Here is a 17,500-nt window from a genome sequence, read left to right on the forward strand (position 1 = left end):
TCGCTTCCTGGTTGTCCACAGAATTGTGTTCCTTTCTCTGAACTAGATCCATCTTGACTCCTCTCAAGCTGTTGAAGATGCCTAATTAAGGAATGGTGTTCTTGTAATTGGAAACAAGCTATGTCAAAATGTTTGTGGTTAATTCTTAAGCAAGAGACCACGTGGCCTAATGGATAAGGCGTCTGACTTAGGATCAGAAGATTAAGGGTTCGAGTCCCTTCGTGGTTGTCATCAGCATGATGGATCTTGATTGCTGTTGAAGAGCTTTAAAAGCCAGAAGTTGGTCTCGTTTTTGGAAAAAAGCCATCTCAAAGTGTTGATCTGAACTTGATAAATCAAGTCGAGCTGTCAAAGATGCTTGATTGGAAAAGTAGTTCCCATGTTGTAGGAAACAGTCTGTCTCAAAGTGTGTGTGGTTAAATTAGCAAGAAGTGAATACATGTCGTTACGGATAAGGCGTCTGACTTATGGTGAGAAGATTGAGAGTCGCTTCCTCGTTGTCCACAGAATTGTGTTCCTTTCTCTGAACTGGGTCCATCTTGATTCCTCTCAAGCTGTTGAAGATGCCTAATTAAGGAATGGTGTTCTTGTAATTGGAAACAAGCTATCTCAAAATGTTTGTGGTTAATTCGTAAGCAACAGACCACTTGGCGTAATCGATAGGGCATCTGACTTCGGATCAGAAGATTAAGGGTTCGAGTCCCTTCGTGGTTGTCATCAGCATGATGGATCTTGATCGCTGTTGAAGAGCTTTAAAAGCCATAAATTGTTCTCGTTTTTGGAAACAAGCCATCTCAAAGTGTTGACCTGAACTTGATGGATCGCGACTCCAGTCGAGCTGTCGAAGATGCTTGATGGAAAAAGTTGTTCACATGTTGTAGGAAACAGTCTGTCTCAAAGTGTGTGTGGTTAGATCAGCAAAAAGTGAATACATGTCGTTACGGATAAGGCGTCTGCCTTAAGGAATAGTGTTCTCGTAATTGGAAACAATCTATCTAAAAAAATTTGTGGTTACTTCTGAAGCAAGAGACCACGTGGCGTAATCGATAAGGCGTCTGACTTTGGATCAGAAGATTAAGGGTTCGAGTCAGTTCGTGGTTGTCATCAGCATGATGGACCTTTATTGCTGTTGAAGAGCTTTAAAAGCCATAGGTTGTTCTCGTTTCTGGAATCAAGCCATCTCAAAGTGTTGAACTGAACTTGATGGATTGCGACTCCAGTCGAGCTGTCGAAGATGCTTGATGGAAAAAGTTGTTCACATGTTGTAGGAAACAGTCTGTCCCAAAGTGTGTGTGGTTAAATCAGCAAGAAGTGAATACATGTCGTTACGGATTAGGCATCTGACTTATGCTGAGACGATTGAGAATCGCTTCCTGGTTGTCCACAGAATTGTGTTCTTTTCTCTGAACTAGATCCATCTTGACTCCTCAAGCTGTTGAAGATGCCTAATTAAGGAATGGTGTTCTTGTAATTGGAAACAAGCTATCTCAAAATGTTTGTGGTTAATTCGTAAGCAAGAGACCACTTGGCGTAATCGATAGGGCATCTGACTTCGGATCAGAAGATTAAGGGTTCGAGTCCCTTTGTGGCTGTCATCAGCATGATGGATCTTCATTGCTGTTGAAGAGCTTTAAAAGCCATAAGTTGTTCTCGTTTTTGGAATCAAGCCATCTCAAAGTGTTGATCTGAACTTGATGGATCGCGACTCCAGTCGAGCTGTCGAAGATGCTTGATGGATAAAGTTGTTCCCATGTTGTAGGAAACAGTCTTTCTCAAAGTGTGTGTGGTTAAATTAGCAAGAAGTGAATACATGTCGTTACGGATAAGGCGTCTGACTTATGGTGAGAAGATTAAGAGTCGCTTCCTCGTTGTCCACAGAATTGTGTTCCTTTCTCTGAACTGGGTCCATCTTGATTCATCTCAAGGTGTTGAAGATGCCTAATTAAGGAATGGTGTTCTTGTAATTGGAAACAAGCTATCTCAAAATGTTTGTGGTTAATTTTTAAGCAAGAGACCACGTGGCCTAATGGATAAGGCGTCTGACCTCGGATCAGAAGATTAAGGGTTCGAGTCCCTTTGTGGTTATCATCAGCATGATGGATCTTGATTGCTGTTGAAGAGCTTTAAAAGCCATAAGTTGTTCTCGTTTTTGAAAACAAGCCATCTCAAAGTGTTGATCTGAACTTGATGGATCGCGACTCCAGTCGAGCTGTCGAAGATGCTTGATGGAAAAAGTTGTTCACATGTTGTAGGAAACAGTCTGTCTCAAAGTGTGTGTGGTTAAATTAGCAAGAAGTGAATACATGTCGTTTCGGATAAGGCGTCTGACTTATGGTGAGAAGATTAAGAGTCGCTTCCTCGTTGTCCACAGAATTGTGTTCCTTTCTCTGAACTGGGTCCATCTTGATTCCTCTCAAGCTGTTGAAGATGCCTAATTAAGGAATGGTGTTCTTGTAATTGGAAACAAGCTATCTCAAAATGTTTGTGGTTAATTCGTAAGCAAGAGACCACTTGGCGTAATCGATAGGGCATCTGACTTCGGATCAGAAGATTAAGGGTTCGAGTCCCTTCGTGGTTGTCATCAGCATGATGGATCTTGATCGCTGTTGAAGAGCTTTAAAAGCCATAAATTGTTCTCGTTTTTGGAAACAAGCCATCTCAAAGTGTTGACCTGAACTTGATGGATCGCGACTCCAGTCGAGCTGTCGAAGATGCTTGATGGAAAAAGTTGTTCACATGTTGTAGGAAACAGTCTGTCTCAAAGTGTGTGTGGTTAAATTAGCAAGAAGTGAATACATGTCGTTACGGAAAAGGCATCTGACTTAAGGAATAGTGTTCTCGCAATTGGAAACAAGCTATCTCAAAATGTTTATGGTTAGTTCTGAAGCAAGAGACCACGTGGCCTAATGGATAAGGCGTCTGACTTCGGATCAGAAGATTAAGGGTTCGAGTCCCTTCGTGGTTGTCATCAGCATGATGGATCTTGATTGCTGTTGAAGAGCTTTAAAAGCCAGAAGTTGTTCTCGTTTTTGGAAACAAGCCATCTCAAAGTGTTGATCTGAACTTGATAAATCAAGTCGAGCTGTCAAAGATGCTTGATTGGAAAAGTTGTTCCCATGTTGTAGGAAACAGTCTGTCTCAAAGTGTGTGTGGTTAAATTAGCAAGAAGTGAATACATGTCGTTGCGGATAAGGCGTCCGGCTTATGGTGAGAAGATTGAGAGTCGCTTCCTGGTTGTCCACAGAATTGTGTTCCTTTCTCTGAACTAGATCCATCTTGACTCCTCTCAAGCTGTTGAAGATGCCTAATTAAGGAATGGTGTTCTTGTAATTGGAAACAAGCTATCTCAAAATGTTTGTGGTTAATTCGTAAGCAAGAGACCACTTGGCGTAATCGATAGGGCATCTGACTTCGGATCAGAAGATTAAGGGTTCGTTTCCCTTTGTGGCTGTCATCAGCATGATGGATCTTCATTGCTGTTGAAGAGCTTTAAAAGCCATAAGTTGTTCTCGTTTTTGGAATCAAGCCATCTCAAAGTGTTGATCTGAACTTGATGGATCGCGACTCCAGTCGAGCTGTCAAAGATGCTTGATGCATAAAGTTGTTCCCATGTTGTAGGAAACAGTCTGTCTCAAAGTGTGTGTGGTTAAATTAGCAAGAAGTGAATACATGTCGTTACGGAAAAGGCATCTGACTTAAGGAATAGTGTTCTCGCAATTGGAAACAAGCTATCTCAAAATGTTTATGGTTAGTTCTGAAGCAAGAGACCACGTGGCCTAATGGATAAGGCGTCTGACTTCGGATCAGAAGATTAAGGGTTCGAGTCCCTTCGTGGTTGTCATCAGCATGATGGATCTTGATTGCTGTTGAAGAGCTTTAAAAGCCAGAAGTTGTTCTCGTTTTTGGAAACAAGCCATCTCAAAGTGTTGATCTGAACTTGATAAATCAAGTCGAGCTGTCAAAGATGCTTGATTGGAAAAGTTGTTCCCATGTTGTAGGAAACAGTCTGTCTCAAAGTGTGTGTGGTTAAATTAGCAAGAAGTGAATACATGTCGTTGCGGATAAGGCGTCCGGCTTATGGTGAGAAGATTGAGAGTCGCTTCCTGGTTGTCCACAGAATTGTGTTCCTTTCTCTGAACTAGATCCATCTTGACTCCTCTCAAGCTGTTGAAGATGCCTAATTAAGGAATGGTGTTCTTGTAATTGGAAACAAGCTATGTCAAAATGTTTGTGGTTAATTCTTAAGCAAGAGACCACGTGGCCTAATGGATAAGGCGTCTGACTTAGGATCAGAAGATTAAGGGTTCGAGTCCCTTCGTGGTTGTCATCAGCATGATGGATCTTGATTGCTGTTGAAGAGCTTTAAAAGCCAGAAGTTGGTCTCGTTTTTGGAAAAAAGCCATCTCAAAGTGTTGATCTGAACTTGATAAATCAAGTCGAGCTGTCAAAGCTGCTTGATTGGAAAAGTAGTTCCCATGTTGTAGGAAACAGTCTGTCTCAAAGTGTGTGTGGTTAAATTAGCAAGAAGTGAATACATGTCGTTACGGATAAGGCGTCTGACTTATGGTGAGAAGATTGAGAGTCGCTTCCTCGTTGTCCACAGAATTGTGTTCCTTTCTCTGAACTGGGTCCATCTTGATTCCTCTCAAGCTGTTGAAGATGCCTAATTAAGGAATGGTGTTCTTGTAATTGGAAACAAGCTATCTCAAAATGTTTGTGGTTAATTCGTAAGCAACAGACCACTTGGCGTAATCGATAGGGCATCTGACTTCGGATCAGAAGATTAAGGGTTCGAGTCCCTTCGTGGTTGTCATCAGCATGATGGATCTTGATCGCTGTTGAAGAGCTTTAAAAGCCATAAATTGTTCTCGTTTTTGGAAACAAGCCATCTCAAAGTGTTGACCTGAACTTGATGGATCGCGACTCCAGTCGAGCTGTCGAAGATGCTTGATGGAAAAAGTTGTTCACATGTTGTAGGAAACAGTCTGTCTCAAAGTGTGTGTGGTTAGATCAGCAAAAAGTGAATACATGTCGTTACGGATAAGGCGTCTGCCTTAAGGAATAGTGTTCTCGTAATTGGAAACAATCTATCAAAAAAAAATTGTGGTTACTTCTGAAGCAAGAGACCACGTGGCGTAATCGATAAGGCGTCTGACTTTGGATCAGAAGATTAAGGGTTCGAGTCAGTTCGTGGTTGTCATCAGCATGATGGACCTTTATTGCTGTTGAAGAGCTTTAAAAGCCATAGGTTGTTCTCGTTTCTGGAATCAAGCCATCTCAAAGTGTTGAACTGAACTTGATGGATTGCGACTCCAGTCGAGCTGTCGAAGATGCTTGATGGAAAAAGTTGTTCACATGTTGTAGGAAACAGTCTGTCCCAAAGTGTGTGTGGTTAAATCAGCAAGAAGTGAATACATGTCGTTACGGATTAGGCATCTGACTTATGCTGAGACGATTGAGAATCGCTTCCTGGTTGTCCACAGAATTGTGTTCTTTTCTCTGAACTAGATCCATCTTGACTCCTCAAGCTGTTGAAGATGCCTAATTAAGGAATGGTGTTCTTGTAATTGGAAACAAGCTATCTCAAAATGTTTGTGGTTAATTCGTAAGCAAGAGACCACTTGGCGTAATCGATAGGGCATCTGACTTCGGATCAGAAGATTAAGGGTTCGAGTCCCTTTGTGGCTGTCATCAGCATGATGGATCTTCATTGCTGTTGAAGAGCTTTAAAAGCCATAAGTTGTTCTCGTTTTTGGAATCAAGCCATCTCAAAGTGTTGATCTGAACTTGATGGATCGCGACTCCAGTCGAGCTGTCGAAGATGCTTGATGGATAAAGTTGTTCCCATGTTGTAGGAAACAGTCTTTCTCAAAGTGTGTGTGGTTAAATTAGCAAGAAGTGAATACATGTCGTTACGGATAAGGCGTCTGACTTAAGGAATAGTGTTCTCGCAATTGGAAACAAGCTATCTCAAAATGTTTATGGTTAGTTCTGAAGCAAGAGACCACGTGGCCTAATGGATAAGGCGTCTGACTTCGGATCAGAAGATTAAGGGTTCGAGTCCCTTCGTGGTTGTCATCAGCATGATGGATCTTGATTGCTGTTGAAGAGCTTTAAAAGCCAGAAGTTGTTCTCGTTTTTGGAAACAAGCCATCTCAAAGTGTTGATCTGAACTTGATAAATCAAGTCGAGCTGTCAAAGATGCTTGATTGGAAAAGTTGTTCCCATGTTGTAGGAAACAGTCTGTCTCAAAGTGTGTGTGGTTAAATTAGCAAGAAGTGAATACATGTCGTTGCGGATAAGGCGTCCGGCTTATGGTGAGAAGATTGAGAGTCGCTTCCTGGTTGTCCACAGAATTGTGTTCCTTTCTCTGAACTAGATCCATCTTGACTCCTCTCAAGCTGTTGAAGATGCCTAATTAAGGAATGGTGTTCTTGTAATTGGAAACAAGCTATGTCAAAATGTTTGTGGTTAATTCTTAAGCAAGAGACCACGTGGCCTAATGGATAAGGCGTCTGACTTCGGATCAGAAGATTAAGGGTTCGAGTCCCTTCGTGGTTGTCATCAGCATGATGGATCTTGATTGCTGTTGAAGAGCTTTAAAAGCCAGAAGTTGGTCTCGTTTTTGGAAAAAAGCCATCTCAAAGTGTTGATCTGAACTTGATAAATCAAGTCGAGCTGTCAAAGATGCTTGATTGGAAAAGTAGTTCCCATGTTGTAGGAAACAGTCTGTCTCAAAGTGTGTGTGGTTAAATTAGCAAGAAGTGAATACATGTCTTTACGGAAAAGGCATCTGACTTAAGGAATAGTGTTCTCGCAATTGGAAACAAGCTATCTCAAAATGTTTATGGTTATTTCTGAAGCAAGAGACCACGTGGCCTAATGGATAAGGCGTCTGACTTCGGATCAGAAGATTAAGGGTTCGAGTCCCTTCGTGGTTGTCATCAGCATGATGGATCTTGATTGCTGTTGAAGAGCTTTAAAAGCCAGAAGTTGTTCTCGTTTTTGGAAACAAGCCATTTAAAAGTGTTGATCTGAACTTGATAAATCAAGTCGAGCTGTCAAAGATGCTTGATTGGAAAAGTTGTTCCCATGTTGTAGGAAACAGTCTGTCTCAAAGTGTGTGTGGTTAAATTAGCAAGAAGTGAATACATGTCGTTTCGGATAAGGCGTCTGACTTATGGTGAGAAGATTAAGAGTCGCTTCCTCGTTGTCCACAGAATTGTGTTCCTTTCTCTGAACTGGGTCCATCTTGATTCCTCTCAAGCTGTTGAAGATGCCTAATTAAGGAATGGTGTTCTTGTAATTGGAAACAAGCTATCTCAAAATGTTTGTGGTTAATTCGTAAGCAACAGACCACTTGGCGTAATCGATAGGGCATCTGACTTCGGATCAGAAGATTAAGGGTTCGAGTCCCTTCGTGGTTGTCATCAGCATGATGGATCTTGATCGCTGTTGAAGAGCTTTAAAAGCCATAAATTGTTCTCGTTTTTGGAAACAAGCCATCTCAAAGTGTTGACCTGAACTTGATGGATCGCGACTCCAGTCGAGCTGTCGAAGATGCTTGATGGAAAAAGTTGTTCACATGTTGTAGGAAACAGTCTGTCTCAAAGTGTGTGTGGTTAGATCAGCAAAAAGTGAATACATGTCGTTACGGATAAGGCGTCTGCCTTAAGGAATAGTGTTCTCGTAATTGGAAACAATCTATCTAAAAAAATTTGTGGTTACTTCTGAAGCAAGAGACCACGTGGCGTAATCGATAAGGCGTCTGACTTTGGATCAGAAGATTAAGGGTTCGAGTCAGTTCGTGGTTGTCATCAGCATGATGGACCTTTATTGCTGTTGAAGAGCTTTAAAAGCCATAGGTTGTTCTCGTTTCTGGAATCAAGCCATCTCAAAGTGTTGAACTGAACTTGATGGATTGCGACTCCAGTCGAGCTGTCGAAGATGCTTGATGGAAAAAGTTGTTCACATGTTGTAGGAAACAGTCTGTCCCAAAGTGTGTGTGGTTAAATCAGCAAGAAGTGAATACATGTCGTTACGGATTAGGCGTCTGACTTATGCTGAGACGATTGAGAATCGCTTCCTGGTTGTCCACAGAATTGTGTTCTTTTCTCTGAACTAGATCCATCTTGACTCCTCTCAAGCTGTTGAAGATGCCTAATTAAGGAATGGTGTTCTTGTAATTGGAAACAAGCTATCTCAAAATGTTTGTGGTTAATTCGTAAGCAAGAGACCACTTGGCGTAATCGATAGGGCATCTGACTTCGGATCAGAAGATTAAGGGTTCGAGTCCCTTTGTGGCTGTCATCAGCATGATGGATCTTCATTGCTGTTGAAGAGCTTTAAAAGCCATAAGTTGTTCTCGTTTTTGGAATCAAGCCATCTCAAAGTGTTGATCTGAACTTGATGGATCGCGACTCCAGTCGAGCTGTCAAAGATGCTTGATGCATAAAGTTGTTCCCATGTTGTAGGAAACAGTCTGTCTCAAAGTGTGTGTGGTTAAATTAGCAAGAAGTGAATACATGTCGTTACGGAAAAGGCATCTGACTTAAGGAATAGTGTTCTCGCAATTGGAAACAAGCTATCTCAAAATGTTTATGGTTAGTTCTGAAGCAAGAGACCACGTGGCCTAATGGATAAGGCGTCTGACTTCGGATCAGAAGATTAAGGGTTCGAGTCCCTTTGTGGTTGTCATCAGCATGATGGATCTTGATTGCTGTTGAAGAGCTTTAAAAGCCAGAAGTTGTTCTCGTTTTTGGAAACAAGCCATCTCAAAGTGTTGATCTGAACTTGATAAATCAAGTCGAGCTGTCAAAGATGCTTGATTGGAAAAGTTGTTCCCATGTTGTAGGAAACAGTCTGTCTCAAAGTGTGTGTGGTTAAATTAGCAAGAAGTGAATACATGTCGTTGCGGATAAGGCGTCCGGCTTATGGTGAGAAGATTGAGAGTCGCTTCCTGGTTGTCCACAGAATTGTGTTCCTTTCTCTGAACTAGATCCATCTTGACTCCTCTCAAGCTGTTGAAGATGCCTAATTAAGGAATGGTGTTCTTGTAATTGGAAACAAGCTATGTCAAAATGTTTGTGGTTAATTCTTAAGCAAGAGACCACGTGGCCTAATGGATAAGGCGTCTGACTTAGGATCAGAAGATTAAGGGTTCGAGTCCCTTCGTGGTTGTCATCAGCATGATGGATCTTGATTGCTGTTGAAGAGCTTTAAAAGCCAGAAGTTGGTCTCGTTTTTGGAAAAAAGCCATCTCAAAGTGTTGATCTGAACTTGATAAATCAAGTCGAGCTGTCAAAGATGCTTGATTGGAAAAGTAGTTCCCATGTTGTAGGAAACAGTCTGTCTCAAAGTGTGTGTGGTTAAATTAGCAAGAAGTGAATACATGTCGTTACGGATAAGGCGTCTGACTTATGGTGAGAAGATTGAGAGTCGCTTCCTCGTTGTCCACAGAATTGTGTTCCTTTCTCTGAACTGGGTCCATCTTGATTCCTCTCAAGCTGTTGAAGATGCCTAATTAAGGAATGGTGTTCTTGTAATTGGAAACAAGCTATCTCAAAATGTTTGTGGTTAATTCGTAAGCAACAGACCACTTGGCGTAATCGATAGGGCATCTGACTTCGGATCAGAAGATTAAGGGTTCGAGTCCCTTCGTGGTTGTCATCAGCATGATGGATCTTGATCGCTGTTGAAGAGCTTTAAAAGCCATAAATTGTTCTCGTTTTTGGAAACAAGCCATCTCAAAGTGTTGACCTGAACTTGATGGATCGCGACTCCAGTCGAGCTGTCGAAGATGCTTGATGGAAAAAGTTGTTCACATGTTGTAGGAAACAGTCTGTCTCAAAGTGTGTGTGGTTAGATCAGCAAAAAGTGAATACATGTCGTTACGGATAAGGCGTCTGCCTTAAGGAATAGTGTTCTCGTAATTGGAAACAATCTATCTAAAAAAATTTGTGGTTACTTCTGAAGCAAGAGACCACGTGGCGTAATCGATAAGGCGTCTGACTTTGGATCAGAAGATTAAGGGTTCGAGTCAGTTCGTGGTTGTCATCAGCATGATGGACCTTTATTGCTGTTGAAGAGCTTTAAAAGCCATAGGTTGTTCTCGTTTCTGGAATCAAGCCATCTCAAAGTGTTGAACTGAACTTGATGGATTGCGACTCCAGTCGAGCTGTCGAAGATGCTTGATGGAAAAAGTTGTTCACATGTTGTAGGAAACAGTCTGTCCCAAAGTGTGTGTGGTTAAATCAGCAAGAAGTGAATACATGTCGTTACGGATTAGGCGTCTGACTTATGCTGAGACGATTGAGAATCGCTTCCTGGTTGTCCACAGAATTGTGTTCTTTTCTCTGAACTAGATCCATCTTGACTCCTCTCAAGCTGTTGAAGATGCCTAATTAAGGAATGGTGTTCTTGTAATTGGAAACAAGCTATCTCAAAATGTTTGTGGTTAATTCGTAAGCAAGAGACCACTTGGCGTAATCGATAGGGCATCTGACTTCGGATCAGAAGATTAAGGGTTCGAGTCCCTTTGTGGCTGTCATCAGCATGATGGATCTTCATTGCTGTTGAAGAGCTTTAAAAGCCATAAGTTGTTCTCGTTTTTGGAATCAAGCCATCTCAAAGTGTTGATCTGAACTTGATGGATCGCGACTCCAGTCGAGCTGTCAAAGATGCTTGATGCATAAAGTTGTTCCCATGTTGTAGGAAACAGTCTGTCTCAAAGTGTGTGTGGTTAAATTAGCAAGAAGTGAATACATGTCGTTACGGAAAAGGCATCTGACTTAAGGAATAGTGTTCTCGCAATTGGAAACAAGCTATCTCAAAATGTTTATGGTTAGTTCTGAAGCAAGAGACCACGTGGCCTAATGGATAAGGCGTCTGACTTCGGATCAGAAGATTAAGGGTTCGAGTCCCTTCGTGGTTGTCATCAGCATGATGGATCTTGATTGCTGTTGAAGAGCTTTAAAAGCCAGAAGTTGTTCTCGTTTTTGGAAACAAGCCATCTCAAAGTGTTGATCTGAACTTGATAAATCAAGTCGAGCTGTCAAAGATGCTTGATTGGAAAAGTTGTTCCCATGTTGTAGGAAACAGTCTGTCTCAAAGTGTGTGTGGTTAAATTAGCAAGAAGTGAATACATGTCGTTGCGGATAAGGCGTCCGGCTTATGGTGAGAAGATTGAGAGTCGCTTCCTGGTTGTCCACAGAATTGTGTTCCTTTCTCTGAACTAGATCCATCTTGACTCCTCTCAAGCTGTTGAAGATGCCTAATTAAGGAATGGTGTCTTTGTAATTGGAAACAAGCTATCTCAAAATGTTTGTGGTTAATTCTTAAGCAAGAGACCACGTGGCCTAATGGATAAGGCGTCTGACTTCGGATCAGAAGATTAAGGGTTCGAGTCCCTTCGTGGTTGTCATCAGCATGATGGATCTTGATTGCTGTTGAAGAGCTTTAAAAGCCATAAGTTGTTCTCGTTTCTGGAAACAAGCCATCTCAAAGTGTTGATCTGAACTTGATGGATCGCGACTCCAGTCGAGCTGTCGAAGATGCTTGATGGAAAAAGTTGTTCACATGTTGTAGGAAACAGTCTGTCTCAAAGTGTGTGTGGTTAAATTAGCAAGAAGTGAATACATGTCGTTTCGGATAAGGCGTCTGACTTATGGTGAGAAGATTGAGAGTCGCTTCCTGGTTGTCCACAGAATTGTGTTCCTTTCTCTGAACTGGGTCCATCTTGATTCATCTCAAGGTGTTGAAGATGCCTAATTAAGGAATGGTGTTCTTGTAATTGGAAACAAGCTATCTCAAAATGTTTGTGGTTAATTTTTAAGCAAGAGACCACGTGGCCTAATGGATAAGGCGTCTGACCTCGGATCAGAAGATTAAGGGTTCGAGTCCCTTTGTGGTTATCATCAGCATGATGGATCTTGATTGCTGTTGAAGAGCTTTAAAAGCCATAAGTTGTTCTCGTTTTTGAAAACAAGCCATCTCAAAGTGTTGATCTGAACTTGATGGATCGCGACTCCAGTCGAGCTGTCGAAGATGCTTGATGGAAAAAGTTGTTCACATGTTGTAGGAAACAGTCTGTCTCAAAGTGTGTGTGGTTAAATTAGCAAGAAGTGAATACATGTCGTTTCGGATAAGGCGTCTGACTTATGGTGAGAAGATTAAGAGTCGCTTCCTCGTTGTCCACAGAATTGTGTTCCTTTCTCTGAACTGGGTCCATCTTGATTCCTCTCAAGCTGTTGAAGATGCCTAATTAAGGAATGGTGTTCTTGTAATTGGAAACAAGCTATCTCAAAATGTTTGTGGTTAATTCGTAAGCAACAGACCACTTGGCGTAATCGATAGGGCATCTGACTTCGGATCAGAAGATTAAGGGTTCGAGTCCCTTCGTGGTTGTCATCAGCATGATGGATCTTGATCGCTGTTGAAGAGCTTTAAAAGCCATAAATTGTTCTCGTTTTTGGAAACAAGCCATCTCAAAGTGTTGACCTGAACTTGATGGATCGCGACTCCAGTCGAGCTGTCGAAGATGCTTGATGGAAAAAGTTGTTCACATGTTGTAGGAAACAGTCTGTCTCAAAGTGTGTGTGGTTAGATCAGCAAAAAGTGAATACATGTCGTTTCGGATAAGGCGTCTGACTTATGGTGAGAAGATTAAGAGTCGCTTCCTCGTTGTCCACAGAATTGTGTTCCTTTCTCTGAACTGGGTCCATCTTGATTCCTCTCAAGCTGTTGAAGATGCCTAATTAAGGAATGGTGTTCTTGTAATTGGAAACAAGCTATCTCAAAATGTTTGTGGTTAATTCGTAAGCAACAGACCACTTGGCGTAATCGATAGGGCATCTGACTTCGGATCAGAAGATTAAGGGTTCGAGTCCCTTCGTGGTTGTCATCAGCATGATGGATCTTGATCGCTGTTGAAGAGCTTTAAAAGCCATAAATTGTTCTCGTTTTTGGAAACAAGCCATCTCAAAGTGTTGACCTGAACTTGATGGATCGCGACTCCAGTCGAGCTGTCGAAGATGCTTGATGGAAAAAGTTGTTCACATGTTGTAGGAAACAGTCTGTCTCAAAGTGTGTGTGGTTAGATCAGCAAAAAGTGAATACATGTCGTTACGGATAAGGCGTCTGCCTTAAGGAATAGTGTTCTCGTAATTGGAAACAATCTATCTAAAAAAATTTGTGGTTACTTCTGAAGCAAGAGACCACGTGGCGTAATCGATAAGGCGTCTGACTTTGGATCAGAAGATTAAGGGTTCGAGTCAGTTCGTGGTTGTCATCAGCATGATGGACCTTTATTGCTGTTGAAGAGCTTTAAAAGCCATAGGTTGTTCTCGTTTCTGGAATCAAGCCATCTCAAAGTGTTGAACTGAACTTGATGGATTGCGACTCCAGTCGAGCTGTCGAAGATGCTTGATGGAAAAAGTTGTTCACATGTTGTAGGAAACAGTCTGTCCCAAAGTGTGTGTGGTTAAATCAGCAAGAAGTGAATACATGTCGTTACGGATTAGGCGTCTGACTTATGCTGAGACGATTGAGAATCGCTTCCTGGTTGTCCACAGAATTGTGTTCTTTTCTCTGAACTAGATCCATCTTGACTCCTCTCAAGCTGTTGAAGATGCCTAATTAAGGAATGGTGTTCTTGTAATTGGAAACAAGCTATCTCAAAATGTTTGTGGTTAATTCGTAAGCAAGAGACCACTTGGCGTAATCGATAGGGCATCTGACTTCGGATCAGAAGATTAAGGGTTCGAGTCCCTTTGTGGCTGTCATCAGCATGATGGATCTTCATTGCTGTTGAAGAGCTTTAAAAGCCATAAGTTGTTCTCGTTTTTGGAATCAAGCCATCTCAAAGTGTTGATCTGAACTTGATGGATCGCGACTCCAGTCGAGCTGTCAAAGATGCTTGATGCATAAAGTTGTTCCCATGTTGTAGGAAACAGTCTGTCTCAAAGTGTGTGTGGTTAAATTAGCAAGAAGTGAATACATGTCGTTACGGAAAAGGCATCTGACTTAAGGAATAGTGTTCTCGCAATTGGAAACAAGCTATCTCAAAATGTTTATGGTTAGTTCTGAAGCAAGAGACCACGTGGCCTAATGGATAAGGCGTCTGACTTCGGATCAGAAGATTAAGGGTTCGAGTCCCTTCGTGGTTGTCATCAGCATGATGGATCTTGATTGCTGTTGAAGAGCTTTAAAAGCCAGAAGTTGTTCTCGTTTTTGGAAACAAGCCATCTCAAAGTGTTGATCTGAACTTGATAAATCAAGTCGAGCTGTCAAAGATGCTTGATTGGAAAAGTTGTTCCCATGTTGTAGGAAACAGTCTGTCTCAAAGTGTGTGTGGTTAAATTAGCAAGAAGTGAATACATGTCGTTGCGGATAAGGCGTCCGGCTTATGGTGAGAAGATTGAGAGTCGCTTCCTCGTTGTCCACAGAATTGTGTTCCTTTCTCTGAACTAGATCCATCTTGACTCCTCTCAAGCTGTTGAAGATGCCTAATTAAGGAATGGTGTCTTTGTAATTGGAAACAAGCTATCTCAAAATGTTTGTGGTTAATTCTTAAGCAAGAGACCACGTGGCCTAATGGATAAGGCGTCTGACTTCGGATCAGAAGATTAAGGGTTCGAGTCCCTTCGTGGTTGTCATCAGCATGATGGATCTTGATTGCTGTTGAAGAGCTTTAAAAGCCATAAGTTGTTCTCGTTTCTGGAAACAAGCCATCTCAAAGTGTTGATCTGAACTTGATGGATCGCGACTCCAGTCGAGCTGTCGAAGATGCTTGATGGAAAAAGTTGTTCACATGTTGTAGGAAACAGTCTGTCTCAAAGTGTGTGTGGTTAAATTAGCAAGAAGTGAATACATGTCGTTTCGGATAAGGCGTCTGACTTATGGTGAGAAGATTGAGAGTCGCTTCCTGGTTGTCCACAGAATTGTGTTCCTTTCTCTGAACTGGGTCCATCTTGATTCATCTCAAGGTGTTGAAGATGCCTAATTAAGGAATGGTGTTCTTGTAATTGGAAACAAGCTATCTCAAAATGTTTGTGGTTAATTTTTAAGCAAGAGACCACGTGGCCTAATGGATAAGGCGTCTGACCTCGGATCAGAAGATTAAGGGTTCGAGTCCCTTTGTGGTTATCATCAGCATGATGGATCTTGATTGCTGTTGAAGAGCTTTAAAAGCCATAAGTTGTTCTCGTTTTTGAAAACAAGCCATCTCAAAGTGTTGATCTGAACTTGATGGATCGCGACTCCAGTCGAGCTGTCGAAGATGCTTGATGGAAAAAGTTGTTCACATGTTGTAGGAAACAGTCTGTCTCAAAGTGTGTGTGGTTAAATTAGCAAGAAGTGAATACATGTCGTTTCGGATAAGGCGTCTGACTTATGGTGAGAAGATTAAGAGTCGCTTCCTCGTTGTCCACAGAATTGTGTTCCTTTCTCTGAACTGGGTCCATCTTGATTCCTCTCAAGCTGTTGAAGATGCCTAATTAAGGAATGGTGTTCTTGTAATTGGAAACAAGCTATCTCAAAATGTTTGTGGTTAATTCGTAAGCAACAGACCACTTGGCGTAATCGATAGGGCATCTGACTTCGGATCAGAAGATTAAGGGTTCGAGTCCCTTCGTGGTTGTCATCAGCATGATGGATCTTGATCGCTGTTGAAGAGCTTTAAAAGCCATTAATTTGATCTCGTTTTTGGAAACAAGCCATCTCAAAGTGTTGACCTGAACTTGATGGATCGCGACTCCAGTCGAGCTGTCGAAGATGCTTGATGGAAAAAGTTGTTCACATGTTGTAGGAAACAGTCTGTCTCAAAGTGTGTGTGGTTAGATCAGCAAAAAGTGAATACATGTCGTTACGGATAAGGCGTCTGCCTTAAGGAATAGTGTTCTCGTAATTGGAAACAATCTATCTAAAAAAATTTGTGGTTACTTCTGAAGCAAGAGACCACGTGGCGTAATCGATAAGGCGTCTGACTTTGGATCAGAAGATTAAGGGTTCGAGTCAGTTCGTGGTTGTCATCAGCATGATGGACCTTTATTGCTGTTGAAGAGCTTTAAAAGCCATAGGTTGTTCTCGTTTCTGGAATCAAGCCATCTCAAAGTGTTGAACTGAACTTGATGGATTGCGACTCCAGTCGAGCTGTCGAAGATGCTTGATGGAAAAAGTTGTTCACATGTTGTAGGAAACAGTCTGTCCCAAAGTGTGTGTGGTTAAATCAGCAAGAAGTGAATACATGTCGTTACGGATTAGGCGTCTGACTTATGCTGAGACGATTGAGAATCGCTTCCTGGTTGTCCACAGAATTGTGTTCTTTTCTCTGAACTAGATCCATCTTGACTCCTCTCAAGCTGTTGAAGATGCCTAATTAAGGAATGGTGTTCTTGTAATTGGAAACAAGCTATCTCAAAATGTTTGTGGTTAATTCGTAAGCAAGAGACCACTTGGCGTAATCGATAGGGCATCTGACTTCGGATCAGAAGATTAAGGGTTCGAGTCCCTTTGTGGCTGTCATCAGCATGATGGATCTTCATTGCTGTTGAAGAGCTTTAAAAGCCATAAGTTGTTCTCGTTTTTGGAATCAAGCCATCTCAAAGTGTTGATCTGAACTTGATGGATCGCGACTCCAGTCGAGCTGTCAAAGATGCTTGATGCATAAAGTTGTTCCCATGTTGTAGGAAACAGTCTGTCTCAAAGTGTGTGTGGTTAAATTAGCAAGAAGTGAATACATGTCGTTACGGAAAAGGCATCTGACTTAAGGAATAGTGTTCTCGCAATTGGAAACAAGCTATCTCAAAATGTTTATGGTTAGTTCTGAAGCAAGAGACCACGTGGCCTAATGGATAAGGCGTCTGACTTCGGATCAGAAGATTAAGGGTTCGAGTCCCTTCGTGGTTGTCATCAGCATGATGGATCTTGATTGCTGTTGAAGAGCTTTAAAAGCCAGAAGTTGTTCTCGTTTTTGGAAACAAGCCATCTCAAAGTGTTGATCTGAACTTGATAAATCAAGTCGAGCTGTCAAAGATGCTTGATTGGAAAAGTTGTTCCCATGTTGTAGGAAACAGTCTGTCTCAAAGTGTGTGTGGTTAAATTAGCAAGAAGTGAATACATGTCGTTGCGGATAAGGCGTCCGGCTTATGGTGAGAAGATTGAGAGTCGCTTCCTCGTTGTCCACAGAATTGTGTTCCTTTCTCTGAACTAGATCCATCTTGACTCCTCTCAAGCTGTTGAAGATGCCTAATTAAGGAATGGTGTCTTTGTAATTGGAAACAAGCTATCTCAAAATGTTTGTGGTTAATTCTTAAGCAAGAGACCACGTGGCCTAATGGATAAGGCGTCTGACTTCGGATCAGAAGATTAAGGGTTCGAGTCCCTTCGTGGTTGTCATCAGCATGATGGATCTTGATTGCTGTTGAAGAGCTTTAAAAGCCATAAGTTGTTCTCGTTTCTGGAAACAAGCCATCTCAAAGTGTTGATCTGAACTTGATGGATC

General features: G+C 41.8%; 14 non-coding genes across 14 annotated transcripts; all 14 read left to right on the forward strand.

Annotated features, from left to right (window-relative positions):
- The first annotated feature begins 155 nt into the window (after nt 1–155).
- On the forward strand, nt 156–228 carry trnal-uag (transfer RNA leucine (anticodon UAG)). The gene has a single exon. It is a non-coding gene; the product is annotated as a tRNA-Leu (tRNA).
- A 2,664-nt stretch (nt 229–2,892) lies between these two features.
- trnar-ucg (transfer RNA arginine (anticodon UCG)) lies at nt 2,893–2,965 on the forward strand. The gene has a single exon. It is a non-coding gene; the product is annotated as a tRNA-Arg (tRNA).
- An 800-nt stretch (nt 2,966–3,765) lies between these two features.
- trnar-ucg (transfer RNA arginine (anticodon UCG)) lies at nt 3,766–3,838 on the forward strand. The gene has a single exon. It is a non-coding gene; the product is annotated as a tRNA-Arg (tRNA).
- Nucleotides 3,839–4,251: 413 nt separating this feature from the next.
- trnal-uag (transfer RNA leucine (anticodon UAG)) lies at nt 4,252–4,324 on the forward strand. Its single transcript has one exon. It is a non-coding gene; the product is annotated as a tRNA-Leu (tRNA).
- Nucleotides 4,325–6,002: 1,678 nt separating this feature from the next.
- On the forward strand, nt 6,003–6,075 carry trnar-ucg (transfer RNA arginine (anticodon UCG)). The gene has a single exon. It is a non-coding gene; the product is annotated as a tRNA-Arg (tRNA).
- Nucleotides 6,076–6,488: 413 nt separating this feature from the next.
- trnar-ucg (transfer RNA arginine (anticodon UCG)) lies at nt 6,489–6,561 on the forward strand. The gene has a single exon. It is a non-coding gene; the product is annotated as a tRNA-Arg (tRNA).
- A 307-nt stretch (nt 6,562–6,868) lies between these two features.
- On the forward strand, nt 6,869–6,941 carry trnar-ucg (transfer RNA arginine (anticodon UCG)). Its single transcript has one exon. It is a non-coding gene; the product is annotated as a tRNA-Arg (tRNA).
- Nucleotides 6,942–9,107: 2,166 nt separating this feature from the next.
- Nucleotides 9,108–9,180, forward strand: trnal-uag (transfer RNA leucine (anticodon UAG)). The gene has a single exon. It is a non-coding gene; the product is annotated as a tRNA-Leu (tRNA).
- A 1,680-nt stretch (nt 9,181–10,860) lies between these two features.
- trnar-ucg (transfer RNA arginine (anticodon UCG)) lies at nt 10,861–10,933 on the forward strand. The gene has a single exon. It is a non-coding gene; the product is annotated as a tRNA-Arg (tRNA).
- Nucleotides 10,934–11,346: 413 nt separating this feature from the next.
- On the forward strand, nt 11,347–11,419 carry trnar-ucg (transfer RNA arginine (anticodon UCG)). Its single transcript has one exon. It is a non-coding gene; the product is annotated as a tRNA-Arg (tRNA).
- A 2,673-nt stretch (nt 11,420–14,092) lies between these two features.
- On the forward strand, nt 14,093–14,165 carry trnar-ucg (transfer RNA arginine (anticodon UCG)). The gene has a single exon. It is a non-coding gene; the product is annotated as a tRNA-Arg (tRNA).
- Nucleotides 14,166–14,578: 413 nt separating this feature from the next.
- Nucleotides 14,579–14,651, forward strand: trnar-ucg (transfer RNA arginine (anticodon UCG)). The gene has a single exon. It is a non-coding gene; the product is annotated as a tRNA-Arg (tRNA).
- Nucleotides 14,652–16,832: 2,181 nt separating this feature from the next.
- Nucleotides 16,833–16,905, forward strand: trnar-ucg (transfer RNA arginine (anticodon UCG)). Its single transcript has one exon. It is a non-coding gene; the product is annotated as a tRNA-Arg (tRNA).
- A 413-nt stretch (nt 16,906–17,318) lies between these two features.
- On the forward strand, nt 17,319–17,391 carry trnar-ucg (transfer RNA arginine (anticodon UCG)). The gene has a single exon. It is a non-coding gene; the product is annotated as a tRNA-Arg (tRNA).
- The last annotated feature ends 109 nt before the right edge of the window (nt 17,392–17,500 follow it).

This window comes from Osmerus mordax, assembly GCF_038355195.1.
Source record: "Osmerus mordax isolate fOsmMor3 chromosome 17 unlocalized genomic scaffold, fOsmMor3.pri SUPER_17_unloc_1, whole genome shotgun sequence".
Taxonomy (NCBI): Eukaryota; Metazoa; Chordata; class Actinopteri; order Osmeriformes; family Osmeridae; genus Osmerus; species Osmerus mordax.